The sequence below is a fragment of the Hemitrygon akajei genome, chromosome 28 (genome assembly GCF_048418815.1).
Source record: "Hemitrygon akajei chromosome 28, sHemAka1.3, whole genome shotgun sequence".
Classification (NCBI taxonomy): domain Eukaryota; kingdom Metazoa; phylum Chordata; class Chondrichthyes; order Myliobatiformes; family Dasyatidae; genus Hemitrygon; species Hemitrygon akajei.
In genome coordinates, this window is record NC_133151.1 from 21,967,940 (window position 1) to 21,987,261 (window position 19,322).

The 19,322-nt window shown below is 43.4% G+C and overlaps 1 protein-coding gene and 1 long non-coding RNA gene across 2 annotated transcripts in view; one reads left to right on the forward strand and one right to left on the reverse strand.

The window, feature by feature from the left end:
• LOC140717772 (uncharacterized) overlaps positions 1–19,322 on the reverse strand; it is an 87,752-nt gene that overhangs the window by 44,157 nt on the left and 24,273 nt on the right. The gene's annotated exons all lie outside the window — the stretch shown is intronic.
• Positions 743–17,598, forward strand: LOC140717779 (uncharacterized). The gene is made up of 2 exons (XR_012096605.1): positions 743–885; positions 17,251–17,598. It is a non-coding gene; the product is annotated as an uncharacterized lncRNA (long non-coding RNA).

The window sequence follows — 19,322 nt, forward strand, 5'->3', positions numbered from 1 at the left end:
GAAATGGCTGCCACAAGCGGACACAGGTTTAAGGTGCTGGGGAGTAGGTACAGAGGAGACGTCAGTGGCAAGTTTTTTATTCAGAGAGTGGTGAGTGCGTGGAATGGGCTGCTGGCAACGGTGGTGGAGGCGGATAAGATAGGGTCTTTTAGGAGACTTTCAGATAGGTACATGGAGCTTAGAAAAACAGAGGGCTATGGGTAAGCCTAGTAACTTCTAAGGTAGGGACATGTTCAGCACAACTTTGTGGGCCGAAGGGTCTGTATTGTGCTGGAGGTTTTCTATGTTTCTATTAACTTAATTTGGTTTAAAATGTTGACTTTGACAATATTTTTCCATAACGTTCTGTTTTCATGAAGAGGTTCAGTGATCCAGATACAACGTTATTTCACCCCAAATTATAAAGGATTATATACACAAGATTATATAAATTACAAACATTAACTATTTATAAGACCGAAGAGTCAAATTAAAATGTGAATATTACTGTCTATAACACACTCAATTCCCGTGGGTGTGGGGAGGAGGGGGTCACTGTTCTTGGAAATGCCCCTCTGTACCCACTGTGCTACAATGCTCGCAATTTCTCAGCGGCTCCACTGATTGACAGCTCTCTCTGCCCCGCCTCCCGGGCTGATGGTCACCGTCACGTGATATCGCGAGGGTGCCGATCTGTGACGAACTGACGTCACCGAGGTCCCACCTTCACCGACGTCGTTTCCAGGGGAACGGTCCGGTCCGGGATGGTGGGCACGGGGTTGTAGTAAAGTGGAGTCAGTCTCTACTTTGGGTTTCGGCTCCACTGTGGGAATCGGCCTCTCCTCTTCCTGCCCACGGAACAGTGAGTGTCTGTCAGCGCCTCACCGCACCGGCTCTCTGCCTCAGGTACAATATTTCAACCATATTTACACAGTTACATGGATAGGAAAGGTTGAGAGGGACACGGGCCTAATGCAGGCGGATGGGACGAGTTCAGGTCGACAACTTGGTCGGCGTGGATGAGTTTTACCGAAGGGACGGTTTCAGTTCTGTATAAATCACTGACTCTATTCTGGGCGGTTCAACCAGGGCAGGATGTACACAGTGAATGGCAGGTTCCTGGGAAGTTTTACTGAACAGAGACTTTGTGGGTTTCTGCCCCCACACCTCCTCTGGCAGCTGATTTAGGATAGCAGCTATTCTCTGTGTGAAGTGTGTACCCTTCAGATCCCCTGTAAATCTGTCTTTAAACAGTTTTGTACAATTCTAATGAGAGGCAGTTCTTTGGCTGATAAGGCAAGTAGAACACACAACCCTGTCTACCTGTGATGCCACATACAGGGAACTGTGTAACAATATTAGAGACACATGCACGGGTACTTCGGTGAGCAAGGCCCAGAGGGATATGAAACTAATGCAGGAAAGTGGGATTAGTATAGCTGTGTGTGATGGGGAGCATAAATGTGATGGGCCAGAGGGTCTGTTTCTATCCTGGACAACCCTGACCACAGCAGTCCTCCACTGCAGTGGGGTTTGTTACTTTCATTCTCAGCTGTGAGCTTGTTCCACTGAACCTCTTATTCTCTGAGAAGATATTTGCACCCTTCCATTGTGACCAAGCTGTCCGCCATCTCTCCTGCTATTAACCAGTGTTCTTCACTGAATTCCCATTTAAAAGAACTGTTACTGGTGCCTGTGGAATGGGTGCATTTTGGTAGCCTTTTGAGGTGTTTGATTTACTATTAACCCTAATCCTTTAATATCTTTGTCCAAAAAAATCCATTGTCCTGGGTTCTGAGTGTTTTAGGTAAGTCCATCCTGAAATTCTGTGTTCCAGGTTCCCACTGAACTTTCACAGTCAGTGGTTTCTGCGTGTCTATACTGACCATCGAAAATCTATCTCCACTAACTCAGCACTTGGTCTGTCTCCTACCCTGACCTGGTGATTCAAATGTTCAGCCAGATGGTCCTTAAATACCAGCCTGCATCACTCCCTCAGGAAGTGTGTTCCAGATTGTAACCAACTTCATTTTGCAAGCTGGTTCACATCCCACATCAAGATTTGCTAGCCGCCTTTGCTGTCCATCATACCCCTAATCTTGGTGTCATCTGCAAACTTGCTGATGCAGTTTACCACATTCTCATCCAGATCGTTTATACAGATGGAAAATAACAATGGACCCAGCACTGGGGAGTTAAACCAGGGCAGGATGAACACAGTAATGACAGGTTCCTGAGAAGTGTTCATCAACAGAAAATTTGTGTGTTTTTGCCTCCTCTGGCAGCTCATTTGGGATACCAGCTATTCTCTGTGTCAAATATTTACCCTTCAGATCCCCTTTAAACCACCCCCCTGTCACCTTACAACTATAGCTTTATACAGCCACACCATGGGAAACAGTCTCTGTCTCTCTAACCTTTGTATGCCTCACATAATTTTATTCCCCTCCATCAACTCACCCATCAGATTCCCTTTCAACCTCCACCCTGTCACATCAAAACTATCCTGTGCAGTTTTAGGACGGAGAAAACTGTTCCTTCCCTAAAAGACCCCGGGGAGTGAACAGTTTCTGCCTTCCCATCCCTAGAAGATGTCCGATTGATCCATGAAACTGGCGCTCTGCCCCCTGCACCAGCTCCTGAGCCGCACATTCGTCACTGGTATCTCTCTATATCTCCCCCCACTAACAAGTGTCACTGGGAGTAATACAGAGCTTACTACTTTTTAGTTTCTGTCTTATTTCTCCAAATTCACTGCACAGGACACAACCCTCGTATCCCTACGTTGCTATTACCAACATGCACCGTCCACCACGATGTCCGGCTGCTCAACCTTCGCTTTGAAATGTCCTGCAGCTGCTCCGAGACCATCGGACCATAAGACACAGGAGCAGAGTTAGGCCATTTGTCCCATCCAGTCTGCTGCACCATTCTGCCAGGAATAAGAGATCATGACAGATCTCTTAACCCTCTCAAACACTCTTATCCCCCCCCCCCCACAATCGAGAACCTCCACATTCAATATACCCAGTGAATTGGCCACATCCGTCTGTGGGGATGAATTAAGAATCAGAACCAGAATCAGGTTTATTACCACCGGCAGGAGTCAGGAAATTTGTTAATTTAGCAGCAGCAGTTCAATGCAGGACATGCTAATATAGAAAGATGGTTGCTGCTGGAATAGATTGTGCTTGGGGTGACTCGGGTCCACAATGATCCCTCGGGCCCTTTTCTCACACCTGTCTTTGTAAATGTACTGAATCATGGGAAGTTCACAACTACAGATGCGCTGGGCTGTCCACAACACACTCTGCAGAGTCCTGCGATTGAGGGAAGTACAGTTCCCATACAAGGCAGTGATTCAGCCAGTCGGGATGCTCCCAGCTTTGTCCCTGTAGAAAGTTCTTAGGATTTGGGGGCCCATAGCAAACTTCCTCAGTCGTCTGCAGTGAACAAAATGCTGTTGTGCCTTTTCCACCACTCAGCAGGTACGTACAGACCACATGAGATCCTCGGGTATGTTGATGTCAAGGAATTTAAAGCTGTTTACCCTCTCAACCGCAGATCCATTGATGTCAATAGGGGTTAGCCTATCTCCATGAATCTACACAATCTGTGTGGATTATCACTAATCCACACAGATTGTGGTCTCCCGGTTAGGAAGTCGAGGATCCATTTGCAGAGGGACCAGGTTCCATAGCTTATTGATCAGGACTGTGGGATTGACGGTGTTAAATGCTGATCTCTTGTCACTGAACAACATCCTGACATAGGCTACACAGATTCACTACCTTTTTCCAAGGAATTTGCTCCTTACCTTTGTTCTGATAACTGACCACTGACTCGACTGGCAAGTTTATCTTTAGGAAATCCTGCACATCTGAGACGAACCTGACCCCAGTAGCCAGAAGACAACACACCATCGTGTCATCTCTGTTGCTGCCACAGAATCTCCTGCACATCCCCTGTACTGTGAGTCTGCTGTCATCACTGCTCTGCTTGACCTTTCCTCCCGCGGAGCATCGGTCTGGGGTCTCAGTACCACCAACCTGATGGGCTGCTGTCTCTGGTTCGTCATCCTCCCAGGGGTATCCAAAGGAGTGTACTTGTTGCTGAGGGTGACGGCCACAGGGAGACATTACTCTGTCTGTTTCTTCCCCTTTCCATTGTGATGGTCACACAACAGTCTGCATCCTAACCTCAGGTGTGACCAACTCACTGAATCTCTGGTCTCAGCATCCTGGAAACTCTAGGTCTGTCCATCTCCATCTTCATTTCCTTCACACGGTCAGTCAGGAGCTGCACCTCGGTGCACTTCCCTCATGTGAAGTTATCGGGGACACTGAGTGACTCCCACATCCTGAGGTGGAGCATGTCACTGCCGTAACTGTAATTCCAGCCACTCTGATGGGGAGAGGAATTCCAAAGAAATCCTCTGACATTTGACTTCCCAGAGTACACCGACTTATCTCCCATTTCTCTGCCCACATTTCCAGCCGGTCTATGTTCTGCTGAATCCTTTGGCAACTTTCCTCACGATCCATAACTGCACCAATTTCTGTGTCTCTGCAGACCAACAAATCAGCCCTCCCTCATTTTCATCCAAATCATTTCACAAAGAGTAGAATTCCTTGTGGGGCCCTTGTTCACAGGTCTCCAGTCAGAATCACACCCCTCAACCATTACCTTCTGTGTTCTCTGCCCGAGTACATTTTGAATATACTCTACCAAATTTCTTTTGAGTCATGTGCTTCCATGCTGTGGATCAGCCTACCATGGGGACTCTTGTTGAAAGCTTTACCAAAGTCCTTCTCTCCTATACCCACTACCCAGCTCTCATCAGTCGAGTCTGTCACTTAGAACGTTTGGCCAAGTTTGCTAGAGTTGACGTTGCCCATGCAAAGCGATATTGGCTACTCTGAACTTGTTTATGCTTTTTCAGATGCAAGCTGATCCTATCATTAAATATCTTTTGTCCTTGGCCTTGGGCAGAACAACCTGACCTTTTCGTTCTGGTCCTGCATCTAAATCGTCGTCCAAACATTGGGTTCAGTTGCTTTGATATGATCTGGGGCCTGGTACCCACCACCTCGATTTGGCCTGTACCTGACTTTGCCATTTCAGCCCGGAGTTTAAAACGACCGTACTTTGGGTCTTCCTCACCTTGGTTCTGCCTCATCAAATTGCGTCCAAGTTGAAAGGAAAGTTACAGGCTATTTGTTTACCAGAAAAAGAGATTCACTGGTGTCACTTTAAACCAGAACCAGTGAAGATAACTCTATTTAACTTCACTTAACTCACCATTGAACTGTTTCCCACAATGTATCACTTCACTTTCAAATATTCTGCATGTCATGTTCTCTTTTCTTTTCTTTTTCATTCTTTTTATTATTGTTATTAATATCAACAAAATAAAATTGATACATAGATAATGGGATTACAAACATACACATTTCAACTGAACATGAAAGAATACATAAGCAATGATTACAGTATAAATGAGTATTCCCAAATCATGGACGATACAATATATAAATAAACAAGGCAAACTTAGGTATATCATAATATATAATTAAAAAAACAGAAAAAAGAAAAAGAAAAAAAATTATGCTAAATAAACTAATCTAATAATCTAATAACTAATAAGGAAAAAAAAAGAAAAAAAGAGAAAAAGAAAAAATGGAAAAAGAAAAAAAGGGCTGTTTATAATATCTCACAAAAATATAAAATCATCAGTGTCGTCAACTCTGATCCTCAACATACATAAAATCGAAACTGGAAAATCAAATAGGCTTGGAACACGGTCATATTACATCATATGAAAATATTGAATAAATGGTCTCCATATCTTTTCAAATTTAATAGAAGTATCAAATACATTTCTGATTTTTTCTAAATTTAGACATAACATAGTTTGAGAAAACCAATGAAATACAGTAGGAGGGTTAATTTCTTACCAATTCAACAAAATAGATCTTCTAGCCATTAGTGTAAGAGATACAATCATTCGACAAGCGGAAGAGGATAAATGGAGTGAGTCCATCATTGGTAAACCAAAAATTGCAGTAATAGGATGAGGTTGTAAATCAATGTTCAATACCGCAGAAATAATATCAAAAATATCTTTCCAATATTTTTTCAAAAGCAGACACGACCAGAACATATGAGTTCAAGACGCTATCTCAGAATGACATCTGTCACAAATAGGATTTATATAGGAATAAAAATGAGCCAATTTATCCTTGGACATATGAGCCCTGTGCACAACTTTAAACTGTATTAATGAATGTTTAGCACATATAGATGATGTATTAACTAATTGAAGAATTTTATCCCAATTCTCAATAGGGATAGTAAGGTTAAGTTCTCTTTCCCAATCATTTTTAGTCTTATAAAAGGGCTCTGAACGTATCTTCATAATTATATTGTAAAGTTTTGATATTAGCCCTTTCTGAAAAGGGTTTAGTTCAAACAAATTCTCCAAAATACCTGAAGACACAAAATTTGGAAAAGTAGGAAGTACAGTATTTAAGAAATTCCTAATCTGTAAATATCTAAAAAAATGAAATCTAGGCAAATTATATTTATTAGATAATTGCTCAAAAGACATAAAACAATTATCCAAAAATAAATCGGAACATCGTAGTAATCCTTTAGTCTTCCAAGCTAAATAAGCTTGGTCTATAATAGAAGGATAAAAACAGCAATGCAATTGGATACAATAGGAATATTTAAAACAAACTGAGTCAACCCCAAAAAATTTCCGAAATTGAAACCATATACGTAAAGTATGTTTAACTATCGGGTTGTCAATTCGTTTCGGCAATTTAGAAAGAGCAAAGGAAAGAGAAGTCCCTAAAATAGAACCCAATGCAAATCCTTGTACAGATTTAATTTCCAGGTTCACCCAATGAGGGCTAAAAGATATATCCCAATCCTTTAACCAACATATCAAATATCGGATATTAACTACCCAATAATAAAATCTAAAATTAGGCAATGCCAATCCACCTTCCTTCCTTGCCTTCTGTAAATATATTTTACCTAACCTAGGATTTTTATAATGCCATATATATGAGGAAATTTTTGAATCAACATTAGCAAAAAAAGATTTCGGATTAAAAATTGGTACCGCTTGAAATATACATAAAAACTTGGGTGAAATAACCATCTTAATAGCATTAATCCGGCCTATCAGAGATAAAGATAGTGGTGACCACTTAGTAAACAAACATTTAATCTGATTGATTAAGGGTAAAAAATTAACCTTAAATAAGTCTTTATAGTTTTTTGTCATCTTAATCCCTAAGTAAGTAAAAGAGTCATTAACTAATTTAAAAGGTAAATTTCCATAAATTGGAACCTGTCTATTTAAAGAAAACAATTCACTCTTATTAAGATTTAATTTATACCCGGAAAAATCACTAAATTGAGGCAACAATGATAAAACTGCAGGAATGGATTTCTCAGGATCAGAAATAAATAATAATAAATCATGTGCATATAATGATAACTTATGTATATCTGTCCCATGATTAATGCCAAAAATATTCTGTGATTCTCTGATAGCAATTGCCAAGGGTTCTAAAGCAATATCAAATAATAATGGACTAAGAGGACAGCCTTGTCTAGTGCCCCGAAATAAATGAAAAAAGGGAGATATTTGATTGTTAGTAAGCACCGTGGCTACTGGAGTATGATATATCAGTTTAATCCAGGAAATGAATGTCGGACTAAAATTAAACTTCTCCAGCACATTAAATAAGTATGGCCATTCAACTCTATCAAATGCTTTCTCCGCATCTAATGAAATAACACATTCTGAAGTGCTATGTCAAGGATTATAAACAATATTCAATAATCTCCTAACATTGAAAAAAGAATAGCGATTTTTAATAAAACCGGTTTGATCTTCCGAAATAATTTGGGGTAATACCTTCTCCAACCTGGATGCCAGTAACTTGGAAAAGATCTTGGAATCTAATTTCAATAAAGATATTGGTCTATAGGATGTGTAGTCAGTAGGGTCTTTATCTTTCTTCAATATTAAAGAAATGGAAGCTCTATAAAAAGATTGTGGCAAATTGCCCAATCTAATTGCTTCTTCAAAAACCCTGCATAACCAAGGAGAAAGAGTAGCGGAAAAACATTTTAAAAATTCTACTGTATACACATCAGGACCTGGTGCTTTCCCAGAATTCATGGAGGAAATAACCCCTTTAATTTCTGCATTTGTAATAGGAGTTTCTAATATTGAAGGATCATCTGATGATAATTTTGGAAAATTCAATTTCCCAAGAAAATCACACATGGTATTACGATCATGAGGGAATTCAGAATGATACAGGGAGGTATAAAACTCTTGAAATGATTTATTTATCTCATCATGGTTAACTGTCAAATCCCCATTCTGCTGACGGATCTTAGTAATTTGACGTTTAACCAAAGCATTCTTCAATTGACTAGCTAACAGTTTACCCGATTTATCACTATGTATATAAAAATCAGATCTGGTTTTCATTAATTGATTTTCAATCAAAGATGTAAGTAATAAACTATGTTCCGTTTGAAGTTCAACCCTTTGTTTGTAAAGCTCCTTACTAGGAGTGATCGAATATTTCTTGTCAATCTCTTTAATTTTATCAACCAATAAAAGAGTTTCCTTCTTAATACGTTTTCTCAGACCAACAGAGTAAGAGATAATCTATCCACGTATATATGCTTTAAAAGTGTCCCAAAGTGTTCCGCAAGAAATATCATCCATGGAATTAGTTGAAAAGAAGAAATCGATCTGTTCCTTCATAAATTTAATTAAATCCGGATCTTGCAGTAAGGTAGAATCAAATCGCCATTGTCTAGCATTAGAAGCTGTATCCGTAAATTTAATAGAAAGTTTTAATGGAGTATGGTCAGAGATGGCTATAATATCATAATTACAACCAATTATCGATGGAATAAAACAGGAGTCAATAAAAAAATAATCAATTCTCGAGTAGGAATGATAAACATGTGAGAAAAAAGAAAACTCTTTGTCCTTAGAATGCCGAAATCTCCAAGTATCAAAAATTCCATTATCAGTCAAAAAAGAGTTAATACAAGTGGCCAACTTATTGGGTAAAGTCTGAGTAGATATAGATTTGTCCATCAAAGGATTTAAACAACAATTAAAGTCACCACCCATTATTAACTTATATTCATTTAGATTAGGTAGAGAAGTAAATAAGGACTTCAAACAATCAGAACAATCCACATTTGGAGCATAAACATTAACCATAGCAACCTTTTTGTTAAAAAGTAAGCCAGTAATTAACAAAAATCTACCATTCGGATCCGAAAAGATATCATGTTGGACAAATGCAATAGAGGAGTCAATAAAAATTGAAACTCCCTTTACTTTGGCATTCAAATTCGAATGATACTGTTGGACCTCCCAAAACCTAAAAAAGCGATAATTGTCCTCTTTCCTCACATGAGTTTCTTGTACAAAAATAATATGAGCATTAAGTCTTTGGAATACTTTGAAAATCTTTTTCCGTTTAATCGGATGGTTTAAGCCATTAGTATTCCAAGAGACAAAATTAATGGTCTGAGCCATATTTCTGAAATCAACCCTTTGGTAAATAAAGGGTTAACCAAATTATGAACTCATGCACCCGGAAGAGGAACAAAAATAAGGAGCGGACCCGGAAGTGATGACATCGTGGACATTTTTGTAGTTCAAAAACAGCCCAAATGAAAATACTGAAAAAAACTGATATAAGAAACATAAGATTTAGAAAAAGACCTCCCACCCCCCCACCCAAGAGGAAAAAAAAGACCACCTCAGCCAAGGATAGGCTGGGAAAAGGGAAAGATGAAACTAAATCTACCCCCATATCAGCAGAAGACAACTCCGTATATAAAGAATATTAAAAAAATCCACCCAAACTCTAAAGAAATTATAATCACTATACTAAAACCAAACTTCTTAATATAATTGGTAGTAAAAAAAACAAAAAGAATATAATCACTAGTAACTTATAAATCGGGTTAAAACCCAAAGAAACCAAAAAAATTTAAACTGTGATAAGAGATGCATTATAGGAAGAAGACGAGAGAAAAAAAAAGCAAAATTAAAAAAAGTCAAAAATATTTTAGAGAAAAAACCGCCATCTTAGTAAAAAAAAATATTCACCTTCGAAGGATTAAAAATTCACCTTCGAAGGATTAATAATAATAACCAAAGATAAAGTACAGTGGTTGAAGTAAGTAAAATAAAAAGATTAGTATGTCGAAAAAAAAACTTTAACTAGAGTATAAAATATAGAGTAAACCTACACCAATAGCCAGAAACAAAATCTGGTTTTGGAAATAAAAACCATCTTGCACGATCAAACTCACTCATTTATTAGAGATGAGTGTCCGTAGCAGTAGGGAAGTTCTCCTTCAGAAAGCTTCTCACTTCAGATGTAGAAAGAAAAACACGACGTGGAGCATGTGGAGGCGAGATTCTGAGCTTCGCAGGGTATAAGAGCGCAGGTTTTAGATTTTTCTCATAACATTTAGATATCAGAGGTTTCAAAAGAAGCCTTGCCTTCATTACTTCTGGACTAAAATCTTCTACTAATCGAAAATTGTGGTCTTGAAATTTGACCATCCCTACACGCCGAGCCACACGAATAAGTTGCTCTTTAACATGGGCATAATGAAATCGGATAATTACAACCGGTGGTTTAGCTGAAGCACTCGGTGATCGACGCATAATTCTGTGAGCGCGATCGAGTAACGGAGGACTGTCTGGGAATACAGAAGGGAACGCATCCTTTAAAAGTTGAGCAAAGTACTTCATGTGGTTCCCTTGTTCAATACCTTCCGGGTGACCAAGTATGCGTAGGTTCTGTCTTCTGGACCGATTCTCAAAGTCGACACTCTTGGCTTTAAGTGTTTCCACCTGTTTAATCGTCAAAAGTAAGTTCTGCTGCAGTTTTTCAATTATCAAGTCTCGCTTCCGAGCATCCTCTTGCAGAGTTGTGATTAGAAATTGCTGCTGGTTAACTACTGAATCCGTCTTATCCATATAATCTTGAAAAGCCTTTATATCTTGTTTAAAAATTTGTCGTTGTTGTTCAAATTTTTGATTTAAAACCTCCAATAACATTTCATAAGTCAATCCAGTACGCTTAGGATCGGTCTGCTTTTTCTTCCCGTTGCCATTAGGATCCTTCCCCGGTTCTTTCCCTTTAGATCTAAGAGCCATTTCTGTATTCATTTCTTCAAAAATTCACAATAAACTCTTAAAGATAAGTCCAAGAAAGTAGCAAGAATCTTTTGGTGTAGGTAAAAATAAATTAAATAAGGGTGATCATAGGTTAAAAAAAGTAAAGGTTATGGAGCGAATCTGAAACAGTACTCACTCCATGAGCGTCTCCTGCTGACCTCGTCATGTTCTCTATTTATTTAATTATGACTATGTTGTAGCGGTGTGCTACACGCGGTGCTGAAATAACGACACGTAGTCGGTGAGCTGCAGTTACAAAAGAGGTTTATTCAAACTTGGCGGCCTTGCTTAAAAGCCTTCCTGTTCCTGCCCTCCCCGGGTGGGAATACTGTAGGGGGAGCGTATTCACAGTCCTGTCCCTCGTGCGGGCTTTTCCTCTTGCTGGTGAAGCAGGCTTGATGCCCTTTTTGGGACCGGCCTCAACGTCGGCGCTCCACTTTGTGAGCTGGTTCGAGTGCGCTGGGAAGTAGGTCGCCACATAACCTCCCCCCCCCCCCCCCCCCCCCCCCCAGAACCGGCGATACACCCCCCAATGTACTCAGTCTGGGTCGGACTCTGTTTGGATGGTCTGCCTCTGCGCCGCGGTGCCTGAATCTCGACCGGCTGCGCCAAGTCCACACGGGCTGGTTTGAGTCGGTCCACTGTGAAAACCTCCTCTTGCCCCCCAATGTCCAGTACGAATGTGGACCTGTTGTTTCTGATCACGGTAAACGGCCCCTCGTAGGGCCGCTGTAGCGGTGCCCGATGTCCACCCTGTCGTACAAAAACAAACTTACAGTTTTGCAGGTCTTTGGGTATGCAGGTCGGGTTCTGTCCATTCTGTGAAGTGGGTATGGGGGCCAGGTTACCGAGCCTCTCGCGTAGTCTGCCCAGGACTGCTGCGGGTTCTTCCTCTTGCACCCTTGAGGCTGGTATGAACTCCCCTGGGACGACCGGGGTGCGCCGTACACCAACTCGGCCGACGAGGCGTGCAGATCTTCTTTGGGCGCCGTGCGGATTCCGAGCAGGACCCAGGGAAGCTCGTCCACCCAGTTAGGTCCTCTCAGGCGGGCCATGAGAGCCGACTTCAGGTGACGGTGGAAACACTCCACTAGTCAGTTCGACTGTGGGTGGTAGGCAGTTGTGTGGTGCAGCTGTGTCCCCAAAAGGCTGGGCATAGCTGACCATAGGCTGGAGGTGAACTGGGTGCCTCTGTCGGAGGTATTGTGGGCCGGTACACCAAACCGAGATATCCAGGTTGCAATCAGTGCTGGGGCGCAAGATTCAGAGGTGGTGTCCATGAGCGGGACCGCCTCTGGCCATCTTGTGAACTGGTCCACGATAGTCAGGAGTTGCCGCGCTCCTCGCGACACTGGCAGGGGGCCCACGATATCCACATGAATGTGGTTGAAACGCCGGCGGGTGGGGTGGAACTGCTGCGGCAGGGCTTTGGTGTGCCGCTGCACCTTAGCTGTTTGGCAGTGCATGCACGTTTTGGCCCATTCACTGACCTGCTTGTGGAGTCCGTGCCAAACGAACCTGTTGGCTACCATCCGGACGGTTGACCTGATGGAGGGGTGCACTAATTTGTCGGTGGAGATGAAAATGTGCCGCCGCCAGGCTGCTGGGACGACGGGGTGGGGTTGGCCGGTGGTGACGTCACAGAGTAGGATCCTCTCACCTGGGCCTGCAGGGAGGTCCTGGAGCTGCAAACTGGAGACTGCGGTTCTGTAACTAGGGATCTCCTCGTCTGCCTGCTGCGCCTCCGCCAGCGCTTTATAGTCTACCCCCTGGGACAGGGCTTGGATGTTAGGGCGGGAGAGGGCGTTCGCCACAACATCGTCCTCTCCTGAGACATGCAGGACATCCATCGTGTATTTGGAGATGTAGGACAGATGTCGCTGCTGGAGGGACGACCAGGGGTCGGATGCTTTCGTGAACGCAAACATAAGAGGTTTGTGGTCTGTGAACACGATAAAGGGCCTACCTTCTAAGAAGTACCTGAAATGCCAGATTGCCAGGTATAGCGCCAACAGTTCCTAGTCGAAAGCACTGTATTTGAGCTCGGGTGGACGTAGGTGTTTGCTGAAAAACACCAGCGGTTGTCAGCGACCCTCGATGAGTTGTTCCAGCACCCCACCACAAAGAAGAGGGCGCTCTCCACAACTGTGCGGCAGCTTAAACAGTTCTTAAAGCAAGGAAGCTTAAACAGTTCTTAAAGCAAGGAAGCTTAAACAGTTCTTAAAGCGATGTTGCAAAAACAGTTCTTCAAAGTAGTATTGCAAAAGTTCAAAATGCTCACAGTCCATTTCAGGGAGAGACTTTTTAAGATGATTTAAATTCTCTTTCACGTCATGTTGCTTCGGTTCCCAAAATCGAGCTTTTCCCAAGAAGAATTTACATAGATGGACAAATAGAACGGCTTAAAGGCACTGACCTTTCCTTTACAGAACTGTTCCCAATACTTTCTGCTATTTCACATGGATTAACACGAGAACAGTCAACGAATTCCTTCCGAATGAGGATCAAACAAGGTCAAACCTGTTTCACCATCGAAATCGATTCTCCTCGATCTTTTAACTCCCGAACTCCGATCTTCACTCACCACTGATTCTCAACTAGCAGTGTTATAAAGAAACTGCTGGCAATGACCTTTTAAACTTTAGGCATTAGATAAAACTTCATCTTTCAACTAAACTGCGTCATAACATTAAATCACACAGTGGCATGAAGTCAACATGGCAAATCCAGCCACGAACTGCCCCTCACTGGGAGGGGTCCTCCTTTTATACCCTGTAAAAAAAACCTGTCACATGACCTCTACTGGCAGGAAAATGACATCACTCCACCATCACAAAACCATTACCTCAAGTCCAGTATATCTTCAACCCCAGTAATGTGACAAGGGTACGTAACAGAAGTCCCACGTGAACTGGCTGGAGCCGAACTGTAGCCAGTATGGGTGCCGTAGGTCCTTACTGTGCTGCCGTTTGCGGCCCTCAGGGTGGGACCCCGGTTCTCTGTGGCGGGTGTCGTAACTTGTCACAGGGAAGACGCTGATCTCGGCTCCGGTGTCGACCAAAATGCAGCATCCCGACTGCTTGTCCCAGACATTCAGTAGGCTATCCCAATGGCCAGCCGCTGTAGCCATCAGTGGCGGCTGGCCATGGCGTTTCCCGGGAACTTGCAGGGCGGGCTACAGCGATGGGCTTCTGCGCCCCACCGCTGGTGGTAGAAGCACCATTGTCCGTTGGTCTCCTCACCCCTGCCTCTGGGGTTAGTGGGCTCTGCGGCCGGGCCTGGTCTGGTATGCTGTTGGGAGCATGGCCTGGTGATTTTTGCGACGGACGTCCCACTCTCCTTGGCTTTCCACAGCACGTCTGCCCGGGCCGCCACCTTCCGGGGGGTCGCTGAAATCTGTGTTGGACAGCAGCAGGCATATGTCCTCGGGCATCTGCTCCAGGAATGCCTCGGCTCTGTAATGAGTCAACCTATAGCCGGGGAAGTGACGACACCCCTCATGTTAGACTGTTTGCGGTAACTTTTTATTCTTTCTCTTATTTCTAATATTTGTTATCTGTGCACTTGTAGTGCTACTGAGACACTCTAATTTATCTATTCGGACTTACTTTCTGTGTTTATCCACATCCATCAACTCCACTACTGACCTTTCACTCTTCCCATCTCCTCTCCTGAAAGAGAGCCCAATGATCCATGTAACAAAAATTCTCCGTCCTGCACCAGCTTGTGAGCCACACATATAACTGTACCACCTTTTTCTTTCTTCTCTCGCTAGCAGGTGACACTGGGATTACCCCCCCCCCCCCCACCTCAACACAGAGTTTCTACTTAACTTTTTCCCCAACTCCCTCAGTCTCTTTGCAGGACTTTGTCTCTTTTGTTAGAACCAATCTGGACACGTCCTCTGGCTGCTCACCCTGCCCTTTCAGAATGGCCTGTACTTGTTCAGTTACATCCTTGGCCCTGGTACCAGGGAGGTCATGCACCATCCTGCAGTCTCTCTCCTTGCCACAGATACACCTGTCTGTGACCCCGGCTAAAGACTCCCCCGTCACTGAGGCTCACTGAGAACGCAGAACAGTACAGCACAGGAACAGGCCCTTCTTCCCATGATGTCTGTGCTGAACACGATGTCAAATGGAACTAAATCCCTTCTGCCTGCGTATAATTCATTTGCTTCAATTCTCTGAATATTCATGTGTTTATCAAAAACCCTGTTAAATGTCATTATCATATCTACTTCCACCACTCCCCATGGCAGCCCAAACCCGGCCCTCACCACTCTCTGTACGGAAACAGAAATCTTACCTGCCCTGACATCCCACTTTAAATTCTCACCCTGGCATTTTAAAGCTGTGCCTTCTCATATTTGATATTTCTAATCTGAGGAAGTGATTCTGACTGTCTACCTAGTCTGCACCTCCCATAGTTTTATAAACTTCTGTCAGGTCTCCCCTCAGCCTCCTTCACTCCAGGGAAAACAGTCCCAGTCAGTCTGATCTTTCCTTGTAACTCAAGCCCCCAGTCCAGGTAACATTCCTGTGAATCGTTTCTGCGTCTTTCCAGCTTAATCACATCCTTCCTCTCGTGGTGACCAGAACTGCACAGGGTGCTCCTGGTGTGGTGTAATTATTGATTTGTACAACTGTAATGTGATGTCCCAACTCCTCTCAGAGCCTTTGCCGATGAAGGTAAGCATGTCGTGCACCTTCTTCACCACCTTGTCTACCTGTGTTGGCACTTTCAGGGAACTATTTACCTGTGCCTCAGGTTTATCTTTTCATCAACACTCCACAGGACCCTGCCATTCACTGGGTATGTCCTGACCTGCTTTAACTTCTCAAAATCCATCATTGTGCATTTGTCTGACACTATAACAACACTTCTCTGTTTCTCTGCACTAATGCTCCAGCAATAAGTAATGAACCATTCACCTCTGAACCTTGGTCATTTATGGTCTTATGAACCCCTCACCGCACCCGTGTCTATTTTGTTGTGCAGGCAACACCTCGACACTCCAGTAGTTATGTCATCCCAGCCTGAAACAGACCTGTTTTCTGTCTCAGTATGATAACCAGTCTTCAGTTCGTATGAACACACTTCCTTCCCAGTACTGAGATCTGGTCTTGTGCACCAGCCTTTCATGTGGCACCTTGGCAAATGGCTCCTGACAATCCAAAATCACAACTTCTCCAACTTCCCCTGTAAAGTCTCACATCTCTGGTATGTTTGTCAAACATGACTTAACATTCAGTAACCCAGGTTACAGGGACAAAAACCAGGTTCCAGATGGACAGGGTGGTGAAGAGGCTTTTGGAACACCGGCCTTCAGTCAGGGCACCGAATATAGAAGCTGGGATGAAATGGTGCAGTTGTACAACAGGTTGGTTTGGCCGCATTTCATAAATAGTGTTTAGTTTTAGTGATCATGCAGTATGACAGACACCATTGAGCTGGAAAGAGTGCAGAGGTGATTTACGGGCATGTTACTGGATCTCGAAGGACTGATTTGTGGAAAGCGTTTTGGATAATTTTCCTTGGAAAGTTGGAGAATGAGTGGCGATATTGCAGAGGTATATAAAATAATAAGCAGCCTGGGTTGAGTCAAAGATAACAATGTTTTTGCCAGGGTTGAGGAATCAGGAACTGGAGGGCATTGGTTTGAGATGAGATTTAATAGGAACCTGAAGGGCAACTTTTCCACACACAGGCTGGTCAGTGTATGGAGTGAGCTGCCGGGGGGAGTGGTTGAGTCAAGTATGTTTAAAAAAAGTACTTGGACAGGTAGATGGGAAGGAAAAGTTTTGAAGGATATGGGCTAAGGAGGAGGATAGCCTTGTTCATAATGTGGTGGTGAGGGGGTTACAGACCATAAGCTCAGATAGGAACTTTGGTCAGCGTGGACCATTTGAGCTGACGGGCTCGTTTCTGTGCAGTGTGAATCTGACTGTAAACCCTGTTGACTTAATTCAATGACATTAAACTTTTCTAAATGACTTGTTATTTCTTCACAGATTATAGACTCCAGTACTTGAAGTGAAGTTAACTGGACTACAGTCACCTGGTTTTTATCTTCCACCCTTCTTCAACAATGGTTTTCAACTCCACTGGGACCTTTCTGCCTTTCTGTAACAGTAAGTTTTGACAGACTTCAATGTCTCTACTTTCTCTCCAGACTTCCTGTGAAACCCTCCAGTGCAGGTCGTTGGGACCTGGAAATGTTTGCATTTAGTCCCATTAGTTTCTCCCTCATTATGATGATTGTTACACATTATGGCACAATGTTGAAATGTCACTGTTAGATATCTCTGGGATGTTTGCTGTGTCCCCACTGTGAACACTAATTAAAATTATTGAGTTAACCTATCTGCTTTTTCCTTGTTAGTTTTAGCTTTTGTCTCATCACTGGTTCCTGGAAAAATCCTGATCCTCTTTTCTACTGCCAACCCTTGCCTCTTTTTATGCACTTTGATTTAATATTTCCCTTGAACTCCATTGACCACAGAATGTTCTTTGCTCTGTGTGATCCCTCTGTAGAATCGGGATTAATGTCTGCTGACTGTTATGAACAGTCTCCTTAAACATCGCCACTGCTCATTACTGACCTGTCCCTGAGCATATTTACCCCATCTGCCCCAGACAACTCCACTGTCACGTCTCTGTAATTGCCTTTATTTAGGTTGAGGACACTGGTTCTGGACCCTGGTGTTCACCCTCAATCTGTGGTCTGGAGTTCTCCCACATTGTGCTCACTTCTTCAGGGATCCTTCACCACAAGATCTCTCTGCATTCTCACCTCATTACACAGATTACATATGAGATGTCCTGTTCCTGGGTAAGATCCTGCTGTAAGAAACTGTCTCTGACCACTCCACAAATTCCTCTTCCACTGTACCAGTTTGATCAGCTTAATCAACACACAGACTGACGCAAACACGCACAAAATACTGCAGGAACTCAGCAAAGAGTCGACATTTCGGGCTGAGAACCTTCATCAGGATTAGAAAGAAAGGGACAAAAGCCAGAATAAGGTGCTGGCGAGGGGGAGGAGGACAAGTGAGTGGGGGAGGGGGTGGTTTGTGGAGGGATGATGATGAGAGGACCTGGGTGACAGACCGGAAAGACAAAGAGATGAAGAGAAAGGAATCCAGTAGGAGAGAACGTTGGACCATGGGATGACACGAAGGAGGTGGAGAACCAGAGAGAGTTGATGGTCAAGTCATGATGGTGCGTGAGGAGAGGTAAAGGGGGTAAATGGCACCAGAATGGGGGAAAAGTCAGAAGATAAATAGTAGTTTGGTGAATGTGTGGAAACAGAGGGCAGTGATTTCTGAAATTTGGAGAAATCAATATCAGAATATGAGATGTTGCTCGTCCAACCTGTAGTTGGTCTCATCGTAGCAGGAGAGGAGGCCATGGACAGACATGTTAGTGATGGCCCTCTGCTGGGTCAGGGTCGACCATGGATATTGTACCCTTGCTGTGAAAGTCAATATGCAAGCCAGGGTAGTACGATACGTAAAGCAAGCTGTTGCCCATGCAGGGGCTCCTGCTCTCCACACAGCTGATGAATCCAGATCAACGACAGAGACCGGTGGGGTCAGGCACCAATGGTGTCACAGGATTGCCAGTCTGCATTGAACATCGGACTGACAGGGAATCCAGCTCTGGATTGTTCCTCGGGGTTTACTCCCGAAGCCTTCCCCATGAATGGGTCGAGCCACAAGCCAGTAGAGGTTTCAGATCAGAATTTTCCTTCCACTAGTTGAGCTGCCAACCGTGGGTGAAAGCCCCATCTGCCCATAGCAGTTAGTTATATGATGCCAGTAAACCCATTTAGACCCTCCCCTGTCACTAAGAAAGAGTCTGTCGGGCTTCGTAGCTAAGCCATATGTAAAAGCCAGGAGCTGGACTTGGTTGACAGAGGCAATTTGAAGCAGCAATTAATAGGAAGTGACAGCTTGTCCCCATTACCACCCCACCACTGGTTAAGACACCTGTAAGGCACCAATATGTCAGTATGTGAATGGGAAATGGAACTAGAATGCATTGCCACTGGCAGATTGTGGTTGTTGCAGCTCACAGA